Source organism: Mirounga angustirostris, unplaced genomic scaffold, assembly GCF_029215605.1.
Source record: "Mirounga angustirostris isolate CCGP_5_RB_7025 unplaced genomic scaffold, mMirAng1.0.hap1 SCAF_11, whole genome shotgun sequence".
Classification (NCBI taxonomy): domain Eukaryota; kingdom Metazoa; phylum Chordata; class Mammalia; order Carnivora; family Phocidae; genus Mirounga; species Mirounga angustirostris.
The window spans coordinates 6,367,351-6,392,656 of NW_026991719.1; the positions used below are offsets into that span (position 1 = coordinate 6,367,351).

General features: G+C 48.1%; 1 long non-coding RNA gene across 1 annotated transcript; it reads right to left on the reverse strand.

The window, feature by feature from the left end:
• Positions 1-259: 259 nt before the first annotated feature.
• On the reverse strand, positions 260-24,803 carry LOC135361997 (uncharacterized). The gene is made up of 3 exons (XR_010406297.1): positions 24,488-24,803; positions 3,324-3,459; positions 260-534 (listed from the first exon to the last, which is right to left on the reverse strand). It is a non-coding gene; the product is annotated as an uncharacterized LOC135361997 (long non-coding RNA).
• Between the last annotated feature and the right edge of the window lie 503 nt (positions 24,804-25,306).

The window sequence follows — 25,306 nt, forward strand, 5'->3', positions numbered from 1 at the left end:
CTGACCTAGAAAACAGTTGTAATGGCTGCACCTCACAGACCTACTTCTAACCCCCTCATAAGAATTATTGGCCTCCCACTCAGCTCTTTACTCCAGGTCTCCAGTCCCTGCACTGGGGTCTCCAATAGGCATCAGCCCAGGAACCTTAGAACCTCACCAACTACCCCCATATCTCCACCATCCTGTTCCTACTTCCACTCACAATCAAGGCAAGGGGATTTAATACCCACCATCTAGACTTGTTTCCACTTACCTTAAGGATAACATAGCAAAGGGATCTGCAAGTTGGCGGATTAAGACAGATTGTCTCATCACTTGCCTTGAACAACTGTCTTTCGATTAAGGAGTCAATGACTAAGGGTTCAGGCTTATCATGAGGATTCGGCAACCAGTAAGTGTTTATTCAACGCAAAGCAAGTCCCATGAGGACACGGCAGTCTGGGAAGTCTCCAGCGTTCTCTCATTCAGGAACCCACTGGAACAGGAGACTCATCTGACGGTTCATCATTGTGTCTTCTACACTTGGAGGAGAGTCTGAAATATCATTGACAGTCAATAAATATTTGTTGAATGAGTTAATTTACTTCTCAAAACACTAGGTAAATGAATATTAACTAAGGGCATATTGCGTGTTCTGTGCTGGTTTAAGCAGAATGAATGAATGAATGAATCCATAAATCAATCAGTGATTCCTTGATAACATGGTATCTTTCAAGTGGCAGAGACCTCCATTTTCATATTAGAAGTTGCAGTCGGCAGGATTCTGAGATGCCCCAGACATTCCTGACCCCTGGCATATACATACCTTCTCCGTTATTCAGTCACATACTAACCTAGGTGTTTCCGTGAAAGGATTTTGCAGGTGCACTTAAATCCCAAATCAACTGACCTTAAGAAAGAGAGATTATCCTTGGCGGGTCTGACCTAACTAGAGACCTTAAAGGTGACAGGCTTTTTCCTGGAAAGAGATTTGAAAGGTAAGGGGGAACTGGGTGAGGCAGAGTCTCTGCTGCTGGATTTAAAGACGAAGCCATGTGGCAAAGAATGTGGGTGGTTTCCACGAGCTGACAGCCGGCAGGGAAGCAGGGACCTCATCTCTACAGTTGCCAAGAACTGCGTTCTGCCTCAGTCACAGGAGCTTGCAAAAGGACCAGGCCTTCCGATGAGAACTACAGCCCCAGAGTCCAGGTGAGGTCAGTGCCTTCAGTGCAGACTTGTGAGACCTGAGCAGAGAGCGTGACCACACCGTGCCCAGGCTTCTGACCTGCGAACTCTGAACGAACCAGTTTCAAGCCAGCAGGTTTGCGATGCTCTAGGATATGGCAATAGAAACTGATAGAGGGTTCAAAACAACATAGTCATTCAATAAAAAGACCACAGAGTTAATTCTCGTATTAATGGGGCAAAGTTGGTGTCCCGTATGACCAAGTGTCTGAGAAATGCATTCAGCCTCACACTTAGAGATGTCCTGACTTAATTCTTCATCTGCTCCCGCCCCACGGAGGGGGCCCTGCTATCTGCCTGAAGCTTTTGTTGTGTTAATCATGGTGAGGGCCACACTGGAAAGATGGAGCTTTAAAATCCCAAGAACAAGGGGAGGGACAAAGGGGAAGAGGAATGGAGGGATGGGACAGAAGTAAGAGCCCATAATGAGCACCATGCTTGAAAGCAAACTGGGGAGGGGTCACGGGGGGCAAGAAAGAGATTCTGAGGACATTTGCCATTTGTATATGATCATAGGAGAGAAAGAGGAGAGAGGTTTTACCACGTTCAGTTACGCTGGACTGCGAATCAAAACCCGGTTTGGGCAATTGCACAATTTTTATTATTTTTATTATTTCTTAGACACCAGATTGACATTTTTAAATGTGACTTCTTGGGAGAATGGCACTTCATGCCGGCGCAAAAGTCCCAGCTTCCTTCCTACAGGTCACACTAGTATTCTCAGACTGGCCTAAGGGAAGGTGAACACAGCCTTCCCTTCCCCATTCTTGTCTTCTCCTAGCTCTTCCTAGTCCTGCCTCGAGGCCTCAGGTCTGGGAAAATTCCCTGAGGATCCATAAGCGCAAGTCTACATTTAAAAAAAAAAAAAAGGCCTGTCTCCCTCTTGAAGCTTGCTGCTTAGTACCTTACCGCACAACAGAGACTGCAGAAATGGGGGGGTTAGGGTGCTAATGCACAGACTAGAGATCTTGTTTAGTATCCCTCAGTACGCAGGACAGCACCCCAACAAAGGATATCCAGCCCCAAATGTCAATAGTGCTGAGGTGGAGAAACTCTGATTTACAACCTTTGGTGGGCAAGGATTGAAGATCAAAGACACCACGGAGAGTGATGGAAACCAAGCTCCCATAGGCAGGTTTCTATGTTTGGAATATTTGATGTTTTTGTGCAGGAAAAAAAAAAGGGCAAAGAAAAAAAGCACCATTATTTTTCAGGTTAAAAAAAATTACTGCAATGAAAGGCACATGATGATAGAGTTCTTTAGCTGCCCACAGAGTAACCGTAAGTGAAAAGAGTACAGAAAACTGCAGACCAGTTTCAGAACCCTTCCTAAAGCTGCCCCACGATGCAAGGATTCTCAATGACTCTCCTGGGCTGCTTTTCCGCGCTTCCTGGGGCTCCATGCATTTCGCTGACCTGGTTTATGTTTGCAGGATGGATACAAGGCTGTGCCGTTCTGAGAGGTAGGGTAGATGGGTTTAGGTCCCAGGATTGGGCACCCAGAGTCTTTGTAGGAGATTCTACAGGAAGAGGAGATGTCATCGGTGGGGATGACTAGACAGCAGGACTGAAGACAGCAGAGATGGGCTGGCCACCGAGGTTCCAACCAACATATGCTCTTTCTCTAAGTGGCTTCCTAGATGCATGGGACACATGGGTCAGGGAAGGGCAAGCAGAGAGCTGGGATTCAGTCTCAGGAATGCCCTTGCCTCCAGCTTCCCACCCATGACCTTGAACTGACCAGCAAGCCTCTGTGCTCTCCGGGAGCCGTGGTGTGCTACAGATGCATGGAGGCCCGAGGAGCTTGTCTGCCTGAGCTAGTGAAATCAGAGGAGGGGGGATGCTCGCATCCGCATCCGATAGACTCCAGGGGACCCACACAGAGAGGCAGAGCCGGAGCGGCTCATGGGCCGATGATGGCCAAGGTAACACAGTCGAGAGACACAATTCCCTCTTATCGTGCAATTACATGTCTTTACATTTTCTGGCTTTCCTTCTTACCTGCTTTCTCTACGAGTGCATAAATCTTCAGTTTCCATGCAACAGGATTGATGGAAGCATATAAAGAGGCGTAAAACGAATCATCGATTTCATCTTACCTTTTCCCTTTGTTGTGGCAGAAGCAACCAGCCTTTGGACAGCTTCCCCACACACTCCTTCATCCCACGTTGACTTGCCCCGGTGAGGTAGCCGCAGCTCGTCCTTTGGCGGGCCTTTGCCTTGTTCCAGAATGCTCTGCATGAAATGGCAGTGAAAGTCCAAAATCATTCTCTTCCTTTTCTTTTTTTTAAAAGTAAGCTCTATGCCCAAAGTGGGGCCCAAACTCACAACCCCAAGATCAAGAGTTGCACGCTCTACGACTAAGCCAGCCAGGCGCCCCATTCTCTTCCTTACTTAATGTTAGCTTGATGCCCATAGTTTTATAATAATCCTATGATAGAAAGAACTTTATCTTCACGGATTTTACCGTAACCATTTAGTGATGATTTTGAGCTCTCATGTGCCCCATCTCTCTCTCTTTTTTTAAATTCAGTGAAATTTAACATTTATTGAGTTTCTACTCAGGGCCAAGTTCTGTGCTGGGCTGTTGGGGGTGGGGGTTGGTTTAAAGCTGAACCAAACATCCATCAGCTCTTGAAGAGCTTTTGTTGTTTTTTTCTCTGCTGCATGCCAATGAAACCAATGGATTGTTTCATTGAACAAATTAACTGAGTACCTACTATGAGCAGAAACATAGTGAAACCCATCCGGAGGAGGAAAATAGATAAGAAATATGGGTATTGGGAAACTAAGAAACATGACATGAAATCAGGGGTAACAACAGCATGCAGAATTTATCTGCGTTTGGGGGAAGGGGGCGCCATGTTTAGCTCCAAGCTTCCAAGCAACCAATTGAAGAGAGAAACAAGATCACCCCATGTATCCCCAGTATAAAAACAAGCAGAGAAAAGAAATGAGAACACTGCTACTCTTCCAGAAAGAACGTTCTCTCTCTCTTATTCTCATAACATGGACTCTTCCATGGTGTGACGCTAATGATGTTTCTGGAAGACACACAGGGAAGCAAAGTACCTAGGAGCTCACACCAGAGGGTCCAAGGGCAGCACGTGGGTAAACAGACATGGCACGCCACGGGAGAATCTAGAGAAAGGACACCTCAAAAGACCTTGCGGAACAGGCACTGAAGGTAAGACTTCCAGAAGCAGAAAGAGCAACATTCCAAGCAGAGAGCACAGCCTAAGCAAAGACTCAAGAGTTCGAAGGAGACAGAACATCTTTTCAAACACACAAGCTGCCTGGGGTGGCTTGAGTTTAGGTCTCATAGCCGCAGGTGAAGGGAGATAAACTACAAAGGCAGGATGAAGCCAGACGGTGAAATCTCCTGAAGGCGACCTGAGGGGTTGAGACATTATTTTGTACGTTGTGTTTTGACCGGAATGGGGAGGCATGGGATGTTTATAACAACAGCCAGGAGCCTTGAGATTGATAGGTTAGAAGAAGGGGAGGTGGCAAGACCCAACCCAGGGCTAGGTAGTGACAGTGTAAAGAAGAGAAGGACAAGGGCGCCTGGGTGGCTCAGTTGGTTAAGCGACTGCCTTCAGCTCAGGTCATGATCCTGGAGTCCCGGGATCGAGTCCCATATCGGGCTCCTTGCTTAGCAGGGGGTCTGCTTCTCCCTCTGATCCTCCCCCCTCTCATGTGCGCTCTTTCTCTCAAATAAATAAATAAAATCTTTAAAAAAAAAAAAAAAAGAAGAGAAGGACATGGGACAGTGGACGGAGGAAATGAGGAGGATAGAAGAAAGAACCATGGGAAGGTGGCATTGACTGGCTTTGGCTCATGACTCCATCCTTGGCAAAGATCCTTGGCTTGGAATATAGATGCTCTGCAGAGTTTGCTAGATGAGGAACTATGTGTTGAAGACAGGGGGAAAAGATATGACAAAAAAGGCTTTGGGTTTTATAACCTGAACAGCCGGAAGGATTCCAGCAGCATTAACTAGACTAAAGAAGACGGATGAGTCTGAATTGTTTTTACAATATGCAAATGGAGGTTCCGATCTGTGGTGGCTTGAAGGGCACTGGCTGCAGAAGAGGCAGAAGGAGTGATAGAAATATTCTGCACCTTGACTGGGTTGTTAGGCACGGATGTGAACATTTGAACCCCCCCCCCGCCCAGTGGCACAAGTAAGAGCTATGTGTTTTATTGCATATTAATTATACCTCCATAAATTAAGGCTTTTTTGAATGAATTTAAAATTTCCAGCAGACAAAGGTAGAGATTTTAGTTCTGCCCTAAAGGAACCCATACAGGCAAATACATACAAAAGAATCCAACAATAGGGAGAAATATAAGGTGCGGAATATAAAGGGCAGAGCATAGTCCTGGCTGGGGTTTGGGGAAAGCTCATGGGCGGTGCTATTTGAACTGGGTTTTGAAGAATACACATACCAGAAATAAAACTGCCAAAAGGAAAGACAGGAACCGTAATTTGCTAATGACTCATTGCATGATCAAGTTGAGACACATTTATTGCAACGCATTTTAAGGCAATGCAAATGCACACGAGGGTATGCCTCCGAAAGGGACTGGTAGGCAGCGTGGAAGAACACGGGTTGGAGCTGGGCTGTTTTCAGGGTAAGCTCCGGCTATGCCCTTTATTGGTTGTGTGGCATTGGGAAGCTTTCTGCAGGTGCATATGCTGATATCCCTACTATCTGGTAGTGGTGAAGATGAGGTCAGTCAATGAATGTGAACTGTTCACAGTGTCTGTGAGTATAAACTCATGATGTGATTACATAACAAGGGCCTATGCTTAGTATTAATATGATTGTTAAATGGGGCACCTGGGTGGCTCAGTCGGTTACGCATCTGCCTTCCGCTCAGGTCATGATCTAGGGGTCCTGGGATCGAGCCCCATGTCTGGCTCCCTGCTCAGCGGGGAGTCTGCTTAACCCTCTGCCTCTCCCCCCTGGCTTGTGCTCTCTCTCTCTTTCAAAAAAAAAAAAAGAAAAAGAAAGAAAGAAAATGATTGTTAAAATAACACACCAAACAATACCCATCCAGTTGGCAAGGCTTATTTTCAAATATTTCAGGTCTGAATGTTTCAAGGTTGGTGTTTCTCAGTCTTGACTGAGGACTCTCTGCAGTGTCTAATGTTAAATCGAAAACGTGTTAAACATTTATCACGGCGATGCGTATCTAAAACAGAGAACATTCTAACCATATGTGTATGGAGGGCGTGTGGGCTGTGGAGGATTTTTCCCTCCTCGGTTACGTGGTGATCATGTGTCCCTGCTGATTGTGTGGGAGGTGGGGAATCACATCGCACATTCTAGCCCCTGGCCCCTTGCAGAGTGTTTGAGGCCAGAGAAATCACAGACAGAAGAATCTGTTGGTTTAAAAGATTTGTCTCAGAAACCATCAAGCCCCTGACTGATCTCACTAACCAACCATGAGTCCAAGATTGATCTTTCCCCAACCTGATCTCATGAATCAAGCAAATTGCCTTTCCGCCATCCCCGGAATGCTTAGCAACTCCAGCTTACAAAGAGGCATCAAGGGAGGGGAACAGTCTTCCTGCATAGAAAAGCGCTTCTAATGATCTGTGCCCAGTGCGACATACCAGAGCAATCACTGGGGGACAGAGGTAAATGGTGAGAGACCAAGTCTCGTGGGGAGTGCTTTTTTATTTTTATTTTTTTAATTTTTTTTTTAAGATTTTATTTATTTGAGAGAGAGAGAATGAGTGAGAGAGAGCGCGCACATGAGAGAGGGGAGGGTCAGAGGGAGAAGCAGACTCCCCGCTCAACAGGGAGCCCAATGCGGGACTCGATCCCGGGACTCCAGGATCATGACCCGAGCTGAAGGCAGTCGCTTAACCAACTGAGCCACCCAGGCGTCCCGGGGAGTGCTTTTTTAGATGACGGTATATTTAGAATAGTCTCCCTCCCCAGCTGCCAGAATCCTTGCCAAGGCTGTCGGGTCTGCACTTTTATTGCGGGCAGGCATTGGTTTACTCACTTAAAAATTATAAAAAGCCAATGGGGTTTTCTTATCTTTCTCTTGGTTGTGTCGGGGAAGCTGGTGTCTTCTCATTTCCGCATCGTCTCTCATTGATTGTAGTGACAAGAACCGTCTTTAAGTGGAAATTGTGAACATGCCCAAGAGCTAATGAGGGACAGATTGACTTCAGTGAAGTGAGGGACAAACTACAATGGAAGACGGAACCTGGACATCTTGTTTGAAGGCAACATGAATGGCACCATGACGTATTTCTGAGTCTCGGACGGAAGCTCTGCAGAGAGGGAAGGCGACTGTCAGAAGTGAGCTGTTTGCCACACCCCTCGTAGCTTGGGAGGCCATCTGTAGGGACACGTTTTCTAGAAGTCATAACGTCCCCTGGAGACACTCGTGAAGGGTGGCCATGCTTCTGTAACTAACCTTGGTTTTTCCACCTTCAGTATCTTATGCCATGGATAATCTTTCAGAATTCCTTATCTATTTCAGATCTACCATGCACTAACTACCCAGCACCCAGCATGTGGTCCAGGGACCTGAGTCCTCATCCTAGCTCATGTGCCAATTAAGACAACACCAAGTAAGAGATCAGAATGCTGGAGTTCCAAGTTCTGCTTGGCTGTGGAGTGTTGGGTGGCATCTCAAGTCCTTAGGAAAGGCTGTATGTTAGTTATCTATTGCTGTATAATAAATCCTTCCAAAATTTAGTGACTTAAGCCAACCATAATCATTCATTACATGTCCAAGTTTCTTCCAGTGCAGAATCCAGACAGGACACAGAACGGATGGCTTGTCCTTGGTTCACAATATCTGGGCTTCTGCTGGAAAACTTAAAAGAAGCATCTGAAGAGCAGAGGCTGTAGGGCCCACCTCCAAGGTGGCTCACTCAACATGACAGGCATGTTGGTGCCGGCTGTCGGCAGGAGGCTCCCGATCCTCTCCACGAGGACTTCTGTACAGGACTGCTTGAGCATCCTCACAACGGGGTCCCAGTTCCCCCAGAGTGGGTGGGCCACGACTCCAAAGAGAAAACCAGAATGATTATTATGACCTAGCCTCCGAAGGCACACACCACCACTTTCTCAGTATTCTACTGGTCACAAAGATCAGCCAAATTCAAGCTGGAGGAGGTGAGGCAGAGGCGTGGACACCGGGAGGTGAGGACCATCGGGGGCTGCTTGAAGACTTGCTACCACAGGCAGCATAAGACGGCTAGCCGTGGGGTCTGGGGGCATGGCTGGTGGATGCAGTCCACTGGTGTAGACTGGTGCTATGTAACATAAGCTCTCAAGCCACACCATTTGGGTTCACGTCCCAGCCTACCCCTTGCCCTGTGGCCTAAAGCAAATTGCTGAATGGCTCTGTGGCTCAGTCTCCACATATTTAAAATGTGGTAGATTAGATTATTGGCAAATACGAATTCCCAGCAGCGCCTCCCCGTCACCAGCCTTCATGTGGGGAGTATACTTCGCGACTCCATCAGTGTTGAGCTTGGCTCTATGGCTTGCTTTGAACTCATGGTGGGCAGAGTGCACTTTCCCACCTCTTGATTTCAGGCTCTGCAGTGTGCATCACTTTGCCAATGCGAGATGTGACACGAGAAGAGGCTTGAAATGGGTTTGCACAGCTTTGCTGTCCTCTTGCACGTCTCCCAGCGTTGTGGGAGACACGTACTCCAGTCACACCCCTGGTTGCAAGAAAAAGAGACATGCCTGGAGCAACGTGAACCCCACCTGCAGCTTGGAGCTGTGCCCAGACTGGATCCCTTGAGTCTCAGCGGAACTGTGGACAGCCGACATGTTAGGAGAGATTGAATGATTGGTGCGTTCAGCCACACAAGTTTTGTGGGGCTGTTTGTTACACAGGATTACTGAGGCAATGGCTAACTGATGCAGGGGGGCAATAATGGAATCTGTCACACGGGGTCGTGAGGATTGCACGAGATGATCCAGGTAGAGTGCTGATAACGCCGCCGTGGGCTGCTGGGGCTTCCTCAGAGAGCCTTCAGCCCGCCTCTCAGCATGCAGGCTGCCTCTGCACCCCCTCCGCCCGCCCTCTCTCCTCAGTGCATGCATTTCACCTTGCTCCAGGCCTCCTTGTCCTGCACTGAACTCTGCTTCATCCTCTCATACCTTTCCACACCTTTCCAGGTGGTAAGCGGCTAATTAAGCCACGTTAGCACAATGGTGGGAAAATATTCTATCCACTTCACCCCCTCCCACCTTCCTGGGAATCAGTGATTTGTTATTTGTTTGTTTTAAACATTTATTGGAGTCAAGGGCTCCTTTTGTTTCCCCACGAGAAATGAGTCACGGTGAACAATTCGGGCGAAGGATTCGGGATGGGCAGGCTGTTTCAGGCCGGGAGGCGGAGGAGGGCTGCTGAAAAGTGAGGACAGTTGCTTTGAAGCTGGTGGAGCTCTGAGGCAGCCCGGCCCCTCCGAACACAGAGGTCCCATTCAGGTCCTTGCCAAGCCCTCCACCGAAGCTCGGGGCCAACAGCCCCCACCTGCGCATGCAGGTGCTCACTGCTGATGACATTGGCTGATGCTGCGAACATTTTCAGAGCGGCAGGAGGTCAGGGGGACGGAAGCACTCCGCGGGCCTCATCTGCAGGAGTCTCCACCCTCTCGATCAGAGCTCACAGCAGGGGTGGGACGCTTTAGGCGAGGCGTTCATGCAGTCTAGCCGAGCAGCGTTTCTCAGCCACTACACACATCTGGGTCTGGCTCCTTCTCTGTAGCGGGGGCTGTCCTGTGCAGTGTCGGATGTCGAGCGGCATCCCTGGCCTCCGCCCACCAGATGCCGGGAGCACCTTTCCGCCCCAAGTAGGGACAACCGAAGATGTCTACAGATATTGCCAATTGTCCCCGGGTGCAAAATCTCCTCCAGTTGAGAACCACTGAGCGAGAGGCTCGGGAATATGGGATTGCGGGGATGAGTAAGGGAGAAAGACCTGTAGGTGAGGAACAGTAACATCATGGGCTTACTCTCCCAGACCCAAGTGGGGAGGGAGGAGGAGACGGTCAGAATCATGAGCTCTGTGTATCCCCAAAGGCAGAATGGGCATCGGTGACCCTGCTCCCCACCCTCCACGCTGTCCTCTGACATATGTGTCCCCCAGGAAAGTCTTGCATCCTTCTCCCTCTCCCTGTCAACTGATTTATCCCCGGGTGGTCAGAGCCCCTTTCATCCCAGAAGACCCTAGAGCAATCCGGTTTGGGCCCTAAGACCAGTTCTCCTTAGAAGAACGTGTTTTTCCGCCCTGGCTGTCCCCTAGAATAACCCGGGGATCCTTACAGAACCCTGATGCTGAGGCCGGACTCCACCCTCCAGCGTCTGCTTTCATTTGTCCGATGCGGGGCCTCGGGGAGCTAGGCTTGGTGGAAAAGCTCTCATCTCACCGAGGAACGGCTCTCCCTTATCTGGAATTTTAGTTCTACTTCACCTCTCTGTTTCCACGTCTCTCCGGCACTTCTAAAAATGTGTCTAATTTGCCCATTTCATTCTGGTTGTTGTAATGGAAGCAAAAGCCCATCCCTGACCACTAGCAAAAGTCACTACGAGATTTTTAATCCCCTCACCTGACACTAATATACAGCCAGGGTTGAGGAACCTCGTTTGAGAAAAGGCATAAGCCAATGGTTCTCAGAGCATGGCCTGAGCTAGCAGCCTCACCTCTGAACTTGTTAGAGATTCTGATTCCTGGGCCCCATCCCAGATCTGCTGAATCAGGAGCTCTGAGGACGGAGCCCCGCAACCTGTGCTTACTCTAGACTCCCAGGTGATTCTGATGCACATCTCAAGTGTTCGAATCCCTGTTGGAGGTGGCTCTTCCCTAGCTCTGTTCAGTTGTCACAGGCTCTGCCCACCTCGGCCCTGACCGAGTCCAACCCGCCACCTCCCCCCACCCCGGCACTAGGCGAGGCTTGCTAAGATGGAGCTAGGCACCCTTGGAGGGCCCTGGCCTCCCGGGAGAGGCACCTCACTGCTGTCTCAGCCCACTCCCCTCTCATGGTCCAGGTTAGACGCGCACCCAGGCCTCTGTGTGGTTTATCGATTTTGTGCTCAAGCTCCAGGAGCTCTGTGATCTGCTCTGAGCTCCAGCCTCACCCTGACACCTTGAGAACTTCTAGCCAGCTCCCCAGAGTCTCGACGGGTCCCAGAATCAGGGTCCAGAACCACCAATGCCCACGGATGCCTGCACCTGAGCTTCCTCCCCACCACCTCCAACGCCTTGGGTGCCACTGAACATGAAGACACTTTGCACACCCATATCGTGAGGCCGGCCTCACCCCTGCAGGAGCAGCCCCTGAGTCTATCTACATCTCATTCCCTCGCCCCGGGGCTGGCCCCGCCCCTCCCCCAGGCAGCCTCATGACTGCCTAGGAATGACAGCGGACTCCAGCCAGCCTGCCTCCCCCACCGTTCTTCCTACTTTTCTACCTATTCCAGAACAAGCTCACTCCCTTTTCAGAGAGAGCTTTCCTGTTGCACAGAAAATAGAACACATCAGAGGCTCAAGGGGTTTAAGCCAGTGATGAGGAGGGAAGAGAAAAAGATACAGCAAGACGAAAAGCAGATAAGATTCCGTGGGGAAGAGATCAGGCCAGAAGAACATGGAGACAGAGACACAAGAAAGCGAAATGAGTCACTGCCGTGGAAAAGAAAGGAAAAGACAAGAGGAGAGAATTATATGAGCTGCACTGGAATGTAGAAGGACAAGAAAGCATAAATAAATGTATAGAAATCCGGAGGGAATTTTGATTCTGACAAAGCTTCTCAACAAGTCCTAAAAGGAGGAGGGAAAAAAAACAGATAACGGAGACAGAATTTAACCTATAAACTCGTGTGGAAACTAGCGTGTTCCCATGGGTCTCGAGCATGGGAATTTGCTTTTGTGAGTTATTCCTAGAATATTTGCCTGGCTTCTTAACCCGAGGAACAAAAGACCAAGGTCTTAAAGGGGGATCGTGGGTGAATCTTAATGAGGCCAATTGTATCGGGCTGGATTCTTTGTTGTAAACAGTAGGACTTAACTCTGGCTAGTCTAAACAGAAAATGACTGTATTAAGGAATATTAAGTAGTTCACAGAATCTCCAAGGGGGTGCATCAGACTTGGAGCTGACAGGTCAGCAACAGCCAAAACATCACCAAACAGCTCCAGCAAAGCCCAGCCTGCTGACAAACCTGGAAATAACACGGCAACGTGACCTCCAGCCGGAGAGTAGCGTTTGTGTAGATACAGGAAAGGGACCCATCCATCTTCCCAGCAAGGGGTGGTGTTGACATGTGTCTCTTAATATGCGATTCTCCCAACCCTTTCACAGCGGTTCTCAACCCAAGGCGACTTGACCGACAGGGGACAGTGGGCAATGTCTGCAGACATTTTTACTGTTCATCGCTGTTTGGGGGCAGGGGCCGGGGGGTGGGAAAAATGTTACTGGCATCTGGTGCGCAGAGGCCAGGGATGCTCAGCACCCAGCGACACACAGGACAGCCTCCCGCCACAGACAGTCACCCTGCCCAAAATGTCCATCATGCAGGGGTTGAGAAACTCTGCCCTGCAGAATCAAACCTGCTGTTTTTCACTGAGCCCCTGGCCACCCCCAAATAAGGATCACATTCTCCAGCCCCATTTATAGCAAAGTGAGGCCGCGGGACTCAGTTCCAGCCGTTGGGTTACGGACAGGCATGGTGTGTGTGGCTTTGAGGAGAGGGGCATGCTCTCTGTCCTCGTCAGCACAGGTTGCCGTACCAAACCACCACGGACAAAGCAGCTTCAACGAGGCGCATGTACGGCTCACGGTGCTGGAGGATGGGAAGTCCAGGGTCAGGGGGTGGGGAGGGCTTGGGGCTTCGGGAAGCAGCGCTCAGCAAATCACTCTCAGAAGTCAGGGGACACATGTCCCAGAGCCCTCAGTCCTCGGGCAGGATGCCTCTGAGGCATGTTCCACGGTGTCCGAGGCCCCCAGGCGTGGGCTCTAGCTGCCCGGGGTGCTCGGAGACCTGTGGATGCCCCTCCGTCGGCTGCTGCCTCCCGGGATTGCTCACACGTCAACTGCTTGCACTCCAACCTTGTCTCAGGCTCTGCTTTGGGAGGGGGATCCCAAATCTGGACAGTCTTCTAACTTAAAGCCCAACTCTAGGCATGAAGACAACGTGGATCAATTAATATTTTTAAATAACCGCAATGCAGCAAGGCAGAGCATGGACTCCCCAGCTCGGGGCTGGGGACAGGAACGGACAATTGTCACTCATGGTCTAAAAAACAGGGAACCATGTTAACAAACATACACAGATTCTAGACGGTCAAATCCTGGCACCAAATTAAATATAATTAAGCTTTCGTGTGTGTGCATGCGTGCACGTGTGTGTGTGTGTGTGTTTGGTTCATAAACGTAATGTGTGAAAGCAAAATCAATTGCTCTGCAAAACAGAAACCTGACCCTTCACAAAATAATGTCTTTGTGGACAAAAGAGCGACAAGAGAAGGGAATGTGTGGGATAGCACAGCCCAGGCTCAATTACTTGACTAACTGGATCAGAGTTCTCAAGCAGAAAAGATGAAATATTGATCCTCAGGGGGAGCCGGGGCGGGGGGAGGGGGGCCAGGAGAGAAGAATCCTTATTTCTCCATCCCTGTTCCCCACATCTGCATCTTCACCCCCTCCATGGGGGATCTGTCAGGTCCCAGTCCCCATCCAGGACGATTTCCCACCTTTTATAGGATGAATGATTTTTGGAAGAAACGTCATTGGCCGTAATTGTCACTGAAATAATTATGAAGCCCCCCCACACGCAGAGAAAATAGAACTTTACATAAGTGCCAGTGAAAATGGAATGTCTGAACTATTAGCTATTAGCATTAAAACTTAATGCACAAGCACAAGGTGGAAATGACTCTTTACTATCTCTCATCGACGAAGATTTTTTTTTAAGCACGACTTGCTTCTACTGTAACAGATGGGGAAGTCGGTATTACACATAATGGATAAATGATAAACGCACCAACTAGACTCAGAAAGATACTTCAAAAATCTTTTTTTGCTTTTTGTCATCCTTTGCTTCTGAGCATCCAGGTGGATAATTTCCAATTTTAACAAGGAAGCATAACAAATTCTTGGTGTGACTGCTTAAAATTTGACATAAGTCATGATGGTTCATTTCAACCATTTTAATCATTCCGATCTTTTTTGTTCAATGATGATCACAACTGGATTCATATTCATACTAAAAATATATAGGGATTGTTCTATTTGAGTTGAGGCTGGTGTTTTCGGCATCATCCTAGGCTTCCTACAACAGTGTTAGCTCCAGGCATGAATCTCCCAGAGATTTTGTTGGGCATTTGCAGAAGTATATCAAGCTTGCTTTTCTGCTACCCATCAGTGCCAAGGAGGACAAAGCAGCTATATTTTACTACCAGGAGACTTTCCAATCCTACTTCACAGAGGAAGCCGAATTGAGAAGGGGTCCCTTTACAAGGCCGGAGATGGGGGGGTTGGCTAAGACCATGAAATTAGCTTCTTGGTTTCTGCCTTCCAGACAGGCCTACTTTAGATCCTAATGCAGTTTGCATCCCTCTCAAAAATGACAACAGACCCACATGGCCTCGCATCGGGCATTACGGCTGCTGGTAATGACATGTTCAGATAACTCAGCGTGTACAAGGAGGGGTAACTGCTAATGTACAACGGAGCCCAGCCTCGACCAGAAGAATCCCCTGTCTGGGCCCGACCCAAACTGCTGGCCCATGAACCAGGAGCTAAATGAGTGGTAGTTGTGTGAAGCCATTAAATTTTGGACCCTTTTCAGAATAGCAAAAGCCAACTGATACAAATACTTTTAAAGATTTTTTTTTTTTTACTCTAATGAACGTACAAGAATATTGATCTGAAAATTATATCCCAACTATTCAAAAACTGCAACATTTTCAACGACGAAATGAACTCAATCCTTAAAAGTAATTTTTTTTAAATTAAGTGATCCTGGGCGCCTGGGTGGCTCAGTTGGTTAAGCGACTGCCTTTGGCTCAGGTCATGATTCCGGAGTCCCTGGATCGAGTCCCACATTGGGCTCCCTGCTCGGAAGGGAGCCTGCTTCTCCCTCTGACACTCCCCCCTCTCATGTGCTCTCTCTCATTCTCTCTCACACAAATAAATAAATAAAATCTTTAAAAAAAATAAAAATAAAAAAATAAAAAATAAAATTAAGTGATCCTAAGAGTGACAAGCAAGGAGGATGAGCAAATATCACCGTCTAAAATGTGGTGACAGGCCTCATGGGATTCAATTATTGCTTAGGTGTAACAATAAGAAACCAGGTTATTTATGTAAATCGTCTTCTTGTTTAGAAGCAACAGGATTACTTTTATGTTACTGTTTTAGAATTGAAGTTTAGTTTACCAACAATGAAATGCATAGATCTAAATGGACACTTTGGTTGGTTTTGATGATGCACAAATCACGTAACCTAGCAGAACACAGAACATATCCACCATCCAGACAATTCCATCGTGATTCTTCCTAGTTAATCCTTCTCTACCCAGAAGCAACCGCAGACCTGCCGTCTGTCCCTACAGATTAGATTTGTCTTTCCTAGAACTTCACATAATCCTGCGGCAGCTACTCTTCTGTGACTGGCTTCTTTCACTCAGCGTGATGTGTGGGAAATTCGTCTTTGCATGTTGTCGTGTGTAGTGCTAGTCCATTCCTTTTTATCAGTGAGTAGTATTCCATCCGATGGCTACGCGACTGCTTCCGTAGCCATTCTCCTGGGCATAGACTCCTGGATGGCTTCCAGGTTTCGGTGACTGTACATAAGACAGCTTCTTGCACAAGGCTTTCGTAACGACATCGTTTACTTTTTCTTAGGTAATTACCTAGGGGTGAGCTTGCTGGGCACCAGGTAGATACGTGCTAAACTTCTTTAAAAAAAAAAAAAAAGTTATTTATTTATTTGAGACAGAGCTCCAGTGCTTTTGAGCAGGGGGAGGGGCAAAGGGAGAGGGAGAAAAGCAGACTCCCCGCTGAGCGCAGGGCCTATGCTGGACTCGATCTCACAACCCTGAGATCACGACCTGAGCCGAAATCAAGTCAGCCACCCAACGAACTGAGCCACCCAGGCGCCCCAATGCATGCTAAACTTCTCTTTATTTTATTTTATTTTCTTCATTATGTTCATTTAGCTAACATATAGTACATCATAAGTTTTTGTTATAGTGTTCAACGATTCATTAGTTGTGTATAACACCCAACACGTGCCCTCCTTAATACCCATCACCCAGTTACCCCATTCCCCCACCCCCCCTTCCTTCTGTAACCCTCAGTTTGGTTCCCGGAGTCTAGAGTCTCTCATGATTTGTCTCCCTCTCTGATTTCTTCCCATTCAGTTTTCCCTCCCTTCCCCTGTGGTCCTCTGCGCTATTCCTTATGTTCCACATATGAGTGAGACCATATGATAATTGTCTTTCTCTGCTTGTCTTACTTCACTTAGGATCATCCCCTCCAGTTCCATCCATGTTGATGCAAATGGCGGGCACGCTAAACCTCTTAACAAACTGCCAAATGTTTCCCAAAGCAGCGGCCCAATGCGGGACTCAATCCCAGGACCCCGGGATCACGACCTGAGCCGAAGGCAGATGCTTAACGACTGAGCCACCCAGGGGGCCCTCCTCCTAGACCTTAATCAACATGCTCACACAGATGTTCTACAGGTCTCGATATAGTGCATTCTTTAAGGTTTTACTTATTTATTTGAGAGAGAGAGAGGGAGAGCACAGAGTGAGAGTGAGATGGAGAAACAGACACCCCACCAAGCAGGGAGCCCAAGGTGGGGCTCAGTCCCAGGACCCCGGGATCACAACCTGAGCTGAAAGCAGATGCTTAACCGACTCAGCCACCCAGGCGCCCCAAGGAGGTGGGGTTTCCTTTCGGGGTGCTGGAAGCACTCTGGAAATACATATGCGATGGTGGCACCACCCGGTGAGTGTCCTAAAGGGTCACTACCACAGCTGTTTCCAGAGGGCATGTGATGGCCCGGATTTGTTTTAGGAAGCCCAGGAGGACTGTGAATTGGAAGAACAAGACTAGAGTTGGGGAGACCAGGAAAGACTACGTAATTCAGGAGACAAGAGATGGGGGAGTAGGAGCGGTGGCGGCAAGAAGATAATGGATGGGAAGTCGGGCCTTGGTGACCTAGCCTCTGGGGACCCGGAATGCCGAGAAGTCCGGAAGGAAGCGCAGATTCCTGGCTTGAGCCGCAAGGTCATCGGGGGCAACCACGTTTCTGAAATATTTTGCTCTGTTCACATTTGCCTTCTCCGTCTTTTGTCCTGCCGGTGCGTGGCTTACCGCGGAGCGGTATGGATTATGTGTCGTCAGTATTTCCATTTTGTACGTGGCTCTGTTGATGCCAAAGCGCTCTGGCTTTCTGCTGATGGAGATGGGGCCCAAGTCCCTGCGGAAAAACAGCTCTCAACCCATCCAAAAAGCTAGGCTGTCCTCTGGGCATCCTGTCCACTTCTAGGACCGTGCTGGCCCCAGAGGAGCTTTTCCAGCTCTGCAGATGTTTAGGATTGCAATTTCTGTTTCGAGCTATAGGTACAGAGAACTCTGCAGCTTATCTGATAAACTGATCGCCTGGAGATAAAAGGTATCTTGGGGAGAGTCATAATGATAAAATCAACCAAGACTTACTATTTTATGTACTAGAAGCCAGGCACCATGATAAGTGCTTGTCCATCAGTGAGTGTCTGTGACCCTCGGAGAACCCAGTGGAAAAGGGAGAATATTACCTTTTACCAGCTGAGGAAACAGAAAGGTTCCAACATAACACAGCCTAAGAGGGGTTGGGGATTTGAAGTTATTTCCGACTCCAAAGCTCCTCACCTCCTTGCTCTCCTGAGTAGAAGACAGGTTACGTTCGATGCAATTGGAAGAGCTGGGTTCTGCTCAATGAGGCCCTAATCCTAAATATTCCAAGGCCTAGCGCCCAGTTATGGATTATGCAGGGCTTTTGCTTCTTGTTTCTATTTTTCCTCCCTCAGTCCCCTCCCTTAGGTGTCAAGAGCAGCCTATTCGAGCACGAGGTTCCACAACGTCCACAGTCCTAGCAAAGCTGCTTTAAATCAACAGGAGCCTGGCAGCTTAAATGACATTCTAAACCAGAGGCCAGCAAACGCTTCCTGTAAGGGCCAGAGAATAAATATTTTAGGTTTTGCTGTCCATATGGTCTCTGCCACAACTCTTCAACTTTGCCATTGTAGCTGAAAGTGGCCATGGACAATATGTTCATGAATGGGCATGGGTGTGTGCCAATAAAACTTTATTTACAAAATCAGGCAGTGGGCCAGGTTTGGCTCATGGGCCATAGTTTGCCTGACCCATGTTCTAAACTAAGGATTTGGGATCATGTTTTTATTTCCTTTATGTATAATCAGCCTGGTCCTCATCGCCAAAAATAATCCGGGAGGGTCGTGGGGGCTACCAAGGACAAAACTGTGGGAGAGTTGAAAGCGCAATCTCTGCTTAAAGCCGGTGCAGAATCATGATCATTACTTTCCTTTCGCCTTTATGGTCTCGGATATCGCGGGGATAATGGCCTAGTTAGAGACTGCGTGGTTATGTTCCACTCAGCAATGCCTAGCCCTCCCTCCAAGCAAAGGAGAAGAAAGAAGAACCATCCAACTAATTAATTCTTTGGTCCCCAGCAATTATGCAGGCCAGGACTAGTGAATTATTTAAAACTAAAAATTAATTATTCAATGAGAGTTCCCGAGACGCATCTCCGGCCATACAGTCGGGAGGAAAAAGCAGGCCATGCCTCCACTACGGAATTCAGCAACGATAAGGCAGGAGTGCAAGCTTTCTGAGGCTGGTTGGGTCTGAGAGTGGAGGAGCCAAAGAGCCTGCTACAGGCATGGGGAGTGGGGCTCAGTCACCCCTAAAGTGCACTGTGTGCTTCACTAAGAAAAGGGTGTGGATATAAATGCACAAATGATCTTAACGTAAATGTCCCTGCCCGTCAGCCAACCGGACCTGAGTGATTAACTCATCCTATGTTTGGCTTTTCTTCTTTCTGTCATAGCGGGTACTTAGAGAAAAGATGACTTTTAGACAAAGGTACTTTAGGCACTTGGTTCTCTTTAGGCACTTGCCTGCTCAGCCCTTGCCTGCTAAGAAGCTGGAAGGGGCAGAACATGAGATCCATCCCAGAATGAACTTTTTTACCAGGCATATGAATGAACTAATCCGACAGATTTCACAGATGATTTTCCTAGGAGCCAATATTTTCCACCAAAGATTTTCTAGCTTTGTATTTTGAAATAATTACAGACTCACAGGAAGTTGCAAAAGTAGTGCAGAAAATCTCTTATTCCCGCCTCCCGTTTCCCGCCAAGAGTGGCGTCTTATAGAACCGTAGTCCATGATCGAAACCAGGAAATTAACATAGGTGGGTTCATTCCTATAACCTACCCCTATCAAGACACAGATATCAACAAGGGAAGCGCCCTTTTATAGTGACATCGGCCCCCACGTCCCCCAACCCCTGGCAGCCAGGGATCTGGTCCCTCTCTCTACACATTGTGTTATTGTGAAGATGCTTCATAATGGGTTATACGATATGTGATCTTTTTTTTTTTCTTTTTTAAAGATTTATTTATTTACTTGAGAGAGAGCGAGCAGGGGGAGCAGCAGAGAGAGAGGGAGAAGCAGACTCCCTGCTGAGCTAGGAGCCCAACTTGGGGCTCAATCCCAGGACCCTGAAATCATGACCTGAGTCAAAATCAAGAGTTGGACTCTTAACCAACCGAGCCACCCAGGCGCCCCAATATGTGACCTTCTGAGACTGGCTTTTCACAGTCAGCATAATTTCCTGGAGATTCATGCAAGTTGCAGTGTGTATCAATAAAGAGCGTGTTCTTTTTCACTGCTGAGTTGTATTTTGTGCATCGTCCAGGCTGATGCCGGGTTTTGGCCGTTACAAATTCAGCAGCTGTAGACAGGTGTCTGTGGGAACCAAAGTTTTCATTTCTCTACAATAATGCCCAGGAGTGATTGCTGTTTTCCAGATTTCCAGAGGGTACCCAACGAACTTATAATGGTTTTATTTTTGTCCCCACATTCCAGTTCCAAAGAAAACCATTCTGCACGCCAACTGTTCAAGTTCCTGATGAGACCTACTGTGAGCCCCAAAAGTCATGGAACACCCCGGCTTTGGTGACTGAACATGATTCAATCCCCTTAGTTTATACAAGAAGCCTACATTAGGAATAAGCTTTTCCTATGCAGTAGGGGTGGGGGGCGGAAGCAGACTTTCTCTGGAAACCGGTGCTTGGTTCCAAATCTGGCTTTAAGAACAACAAAAGGAAGATAGAGGACTTCCAACAGGTATCTGTCAAGGGCCAAAGGAGTCCAGCACACAGTGTCATCTTTCATTCAACCGGGCCCATGTGAACGAGAACGCCTGGCAGAGGTGGATAACGACGGTGTGGGTGGCTTTGCAGGGCTGCCCGGAGCTGAGCATCGCTAAAGAAAATCAACATGTGTAGAGAGAGCTCGGGCTCCTTTCCAACTGCTTCCTCTTGGACGGAGATCTGAGACCCGTGCTTGGGACCTGATATCTGTTAAGACTGGTCAAATAGCCTCCCCACCCCCCGAAGCCCCTCTCCCATGCCTGTAGTCATTCGGCCTGGGTGGTTTTGAAATCAACTCTTTTATGATGAGTAGGTAAAAAAAAAAATGCAGGTACTACCCTCTGAGATTAAGTCTACACCACGTTTTGATTGCACTGTTGGTTTTCGTTGCCCACGGTAGACATTTAGCAACGATTTTCATGCTTCAGGGGAAAACCATGCTGAGTAAGAAAGCAAGTTTTCAATTACTTCGTTCTCACCAGAAGGAGATAGTGGGTCCCACGTGGGTCGAGGCGAGAGGGAGGCGAGCCCGGCCCTGTAAAACTGCCGTCGGTGTGGATGCCCCGGCGAGCAGGCCAGCCCCCACGTCCCCACCATGGCCGGAAGCCGACCCAGAGGCCTGTGTTAAGCACCGAGCAGGTGCTCTCTCATTCTCTTCTGCAAATGCACAGACAAGGATGCTCCCTGCTGCCACTGACCAACCAGAAAAGTACTGTAACAGAGTAGGTGTTCAACCAGCATTTGCAGAATGCGTTCTGAAAAGCTTATTTGTCTGCCGTCATTTGACTGCTACAAAAATATAATGTCACAGTTGTGTGTTCCTCGGCCAGTTATCCTATCAATAGGGCAAAATGGCTATGAACTCAGGAGTCAAACTACCTGGGCTCAAAGACATCTGTTGTTGGCCCTAATATTCCTTAGGCCATGCATAAGCGTCAACAGTAAATGGTGAAGAATCCCCAAAGGGAGGGTAAATGTGAAGGATTCAAATGAAGGAACTCGTTTGGCTTTATCCGCTAACATTTTAACTTTCTTCCCGGGAAGATCCCGTCTTCCAGAATCCCCCTACAGCGCTACCAATGTGCAAGTTCATACATGGGATATTCACTACAGTACTGTTTAAACACGAAAAGCCGGGGAGTAACAGAAATGTCCCGCCAGCGAGACAGGGTGAGACTTGAACCATACATCGCAGCTGTCGCAAACCTTAAAGCATCATTATATGCACTGATGTATACCACCACAACACTCCTTCTAATGGATGGAAAGAGACGGAAAGCAGTTCCATGGTATCGCTAAATAAAAATAAAAATTCAGGAAGGCGGTTGATAAACAGGTTATTGTCATCAGCAAAAGCATTCCACGGATGAACATAACAAGTGTCCCTTTCCAAACGCCACCTCTGTGGGGAAGGGTGGCCAGTTGCTAGCCCTTTGCTTGCTTGAAATGCTTCTGATACATTTTCAAATGAGTTCAATCACTGGCTCAAATGTTTGCCAAACAAGACTTTGTTTTGTTTCTACCGCCTTTACAGTCATGAAACAATTCCGCCGGGAGGAATAGCCATCAAGCACTCTACTCTTCCAGAATGGTGTCTTTGATTCCATTACCATATTGTTCCCATGGTATTCCAATATCGTCCATTTCCTGAGGCACCTTGGCTTCTGCAGTGACTGTCTCCAGGGCTGGGGTGTATCTGTACAAGGCTGCATGAGCTTGCAAATCAGGAAAAGAGAGACACAGAGAAAGACAGAGACACAGAGACTATATAGATAGGAGCCCTTCAAAATGGTGATCGAGGGCGCCTGGGTGGCTCAGTTGGTTAAGCGACTGCCTTCGGCTCAGGTCATGATCCTGGAGTCCCTGGATCGAGTCCTGCATCGGGCTCCCTGCTCGGCAGGGGGTCTGCTTCTCCCTCTGACCGTCTTCCCTCTCGTGCTCTCTGTCTCTCATTCTCTCTCTCTCAAATAAATAAATAAAATCTTTAAAAAAAAAAAATGGTGGGCGCCTGGGTGGCTCAGTTGGTTAAGCGGCTGCCTTTGGCTCAGGTCATGATCCTGGAGTCCCGGGATCGAGTCCCGCATCGGGCTCCCTGCTCAGCGGGGAGTCTGCTTCTCCCTCTGACCCTCCCCCCTCTCATGCTCTCTGTCTCTCACTCTCTCTCTCTCAAATAAATAAATTAATTTAAAAAAATTTTTGAAAAAAAAATGGTGATCGAAAAATCTATCAGATTGTCAGAATTCAGCTTTCTTCAAGTGCTCACATCTCTACAGAAAAGATGATCTTTTTTCCCAGTGAATACATGGCAAATCCTGTCAGTTGTGAAATCCAAGAGGTGAGACTGCTTTCTCTAAAAACGCAGCTGGGGAAAAAGTGATGCAATTAGGTGGAGAAGTTAGCCCCCTTGAAAACCAAGTTTCCTTGAGTGGATGAAAGAGTAGGAGATGTGAGAGGTCCCCTCATGTATCCTCCCAGTCTCCATGTGTATTTTCGGATCCACGCTGAGTCCTTTTAAAATATGCACACCAAAATTTTATTTTTAACAAATGCTATCCCAAGGATGCATTAGCGTCTTACCCTCTATCTGTAAACTCACTGAGGGGTGACCTCTACATCTGGGGAATGCCAGGAGGAGGAAGGATTCTGAGAAGAATTCACGGCAAGAGGAGCTGCGGGGGAAGGGGAGCTTTCTGCCTTGGCGGCGAGGGGCAGGCACCTGGCATGGTGTCTCTGAGCAGGAAAGACAAGAGACGGAGAGGACTAAGGTGGCCCACAGACGATGCCATGAACCCACTGACGTGGGGAATTGGTTGGTAAGGGCAACTATTTTGAAACTTGCTTCTTTATGTGGTACAAGGAAAAAACAGACGATTAAGACCCAAATTCTGGCGAAATCTCATTTCATACAAGGAAGATTACCTGGTCAGGAATCTCCATGAACTTAAAAATACGTATTAAATCCAACGAAAGCATGCATATAGTTCAGTCAAAAATTATTATCAAAACGCCCTGCTCCATCCCTCCAAACCCTCATCCCATTCACCCACAAAGCTACAACTTTCTACTCTTATCTCTTTCTTCTACAATTTATCTGCATGTTTCTAAAAAATAAGCACATACTGCTATTTCTTCATTTATTCATTTTGTCGACTTCGATTATGGTAGCTGAGGATTTTGCGGGCTAACAACCCCAGTTAAACTCCTCCCGTTCCCTTCAATCTAGATATTATGATTTTTGTTTAGTCTTTACATTACGGCTTCCTAAGCTCTCTGCAAGGATGGCCGCATTTCCTTTCTTGTACAACTCTGAACACGTTCTGGAATTAACATCTGTCTTGTGCCATTGCTTGGTTTTGTAGAGATGTATGCCGATTGTTTCCACATGTGTTCCAATGCCTGTTGGTGCTTCTGCCAAATGCTCAGACTCACAGAGGCACCTGACTCTCCTCATCTGCACCCCCCCCCGCCCCAAAAAGAGCACCCTGCCCGCCCTGCCCCCTCCTCCTCTGGAACACACTGGTTTGATCTTAAAACCAGGCACACAGCTATTATCCTGAAACCACCCTCCCGCCCGCCAACCATTCTCCAGGCTGGATCTTGTCTCTCCTTGGTTTGCTATTTTGTGTTTCTGCTACACATTCTCCAGGAGCTTCCCAGGAGAGCCATGCCAGGTATGTATTTTTTGTCCCCGCGTGGTAAATAATTTGCTCGTTCTCTCCTCTTTGTTCTACCTGAGTGAGAGCTGCCTGCGTTGGACCCTCCCTCAGAATGTCCTTCTCTCTGCACTTTCTCTCCGGTTCTGCCCCGTGAGGATCCACCTACCTTTGGTCTCTGGCTCTTGGGCTGTGAGCTGTTTTCCTCTGCAGAAATTTTCAGTTCAGCGCTGTCCGCCGGAAAGAGGACATGAGCCCCAAAGTTGATTTTCCAATAGCCAGCATTTAAAAGTAAAAAGTAGAATGATTTTTAAGAATGTATTTTGTTTGATCCAGTATTTAAAAAATGTAATCATTTCATTCTGTAGTCGACGTAAGAATGATGGGTGAGATGTTGCAGCTTGACCGCGTCTCTGAAATCGGGTGTGTGTTTTACACTCCCAGCAGGCCTTGTGATTCTGTTCCAGAACCTGGACTGGATGGCCGGTCCGAAGATCCAAGCGACACCCGGAGATCTTGGAGGATAGGAGGTTTATTTAAGGCCGGCGGGCTCAGAGGAGCGTGGTCTCCAAAGGTCTGAGCCCCGAGGACAAACAAAGGGGGCAATTTATACACTTCTACTTCCGTATACTTGGCACTTTGGACGCGTGCGTGAAGCGGGGCAGGAGGAAGGACCCGGATTGGTGCGCACGCGGGAAGCAGAACAGGGAGAAGAACCCGGAAGAGCCCCGGGGCAAGGACTGGGACTCTCCTGCTGGCTCGGTCGGCCATCTTAGGACACAGATTCTCCTTATCGATTCCATTCTGTGGGCTCTGCTCTGTGTCCTTCCAGAAGCCTTCTGGAACCATGCCTCCGGCTCCACTCCCCGGCTGGAGTGCTCCACTAGCGTTGTAGATCCTACAGTCAGTCCCCTGGCTGCTTCATGCCATGGTTGTTCTGGATCCCTACATGCTTAGTCACTTTGGAACGTTCGAGAGTCCCCCGTGC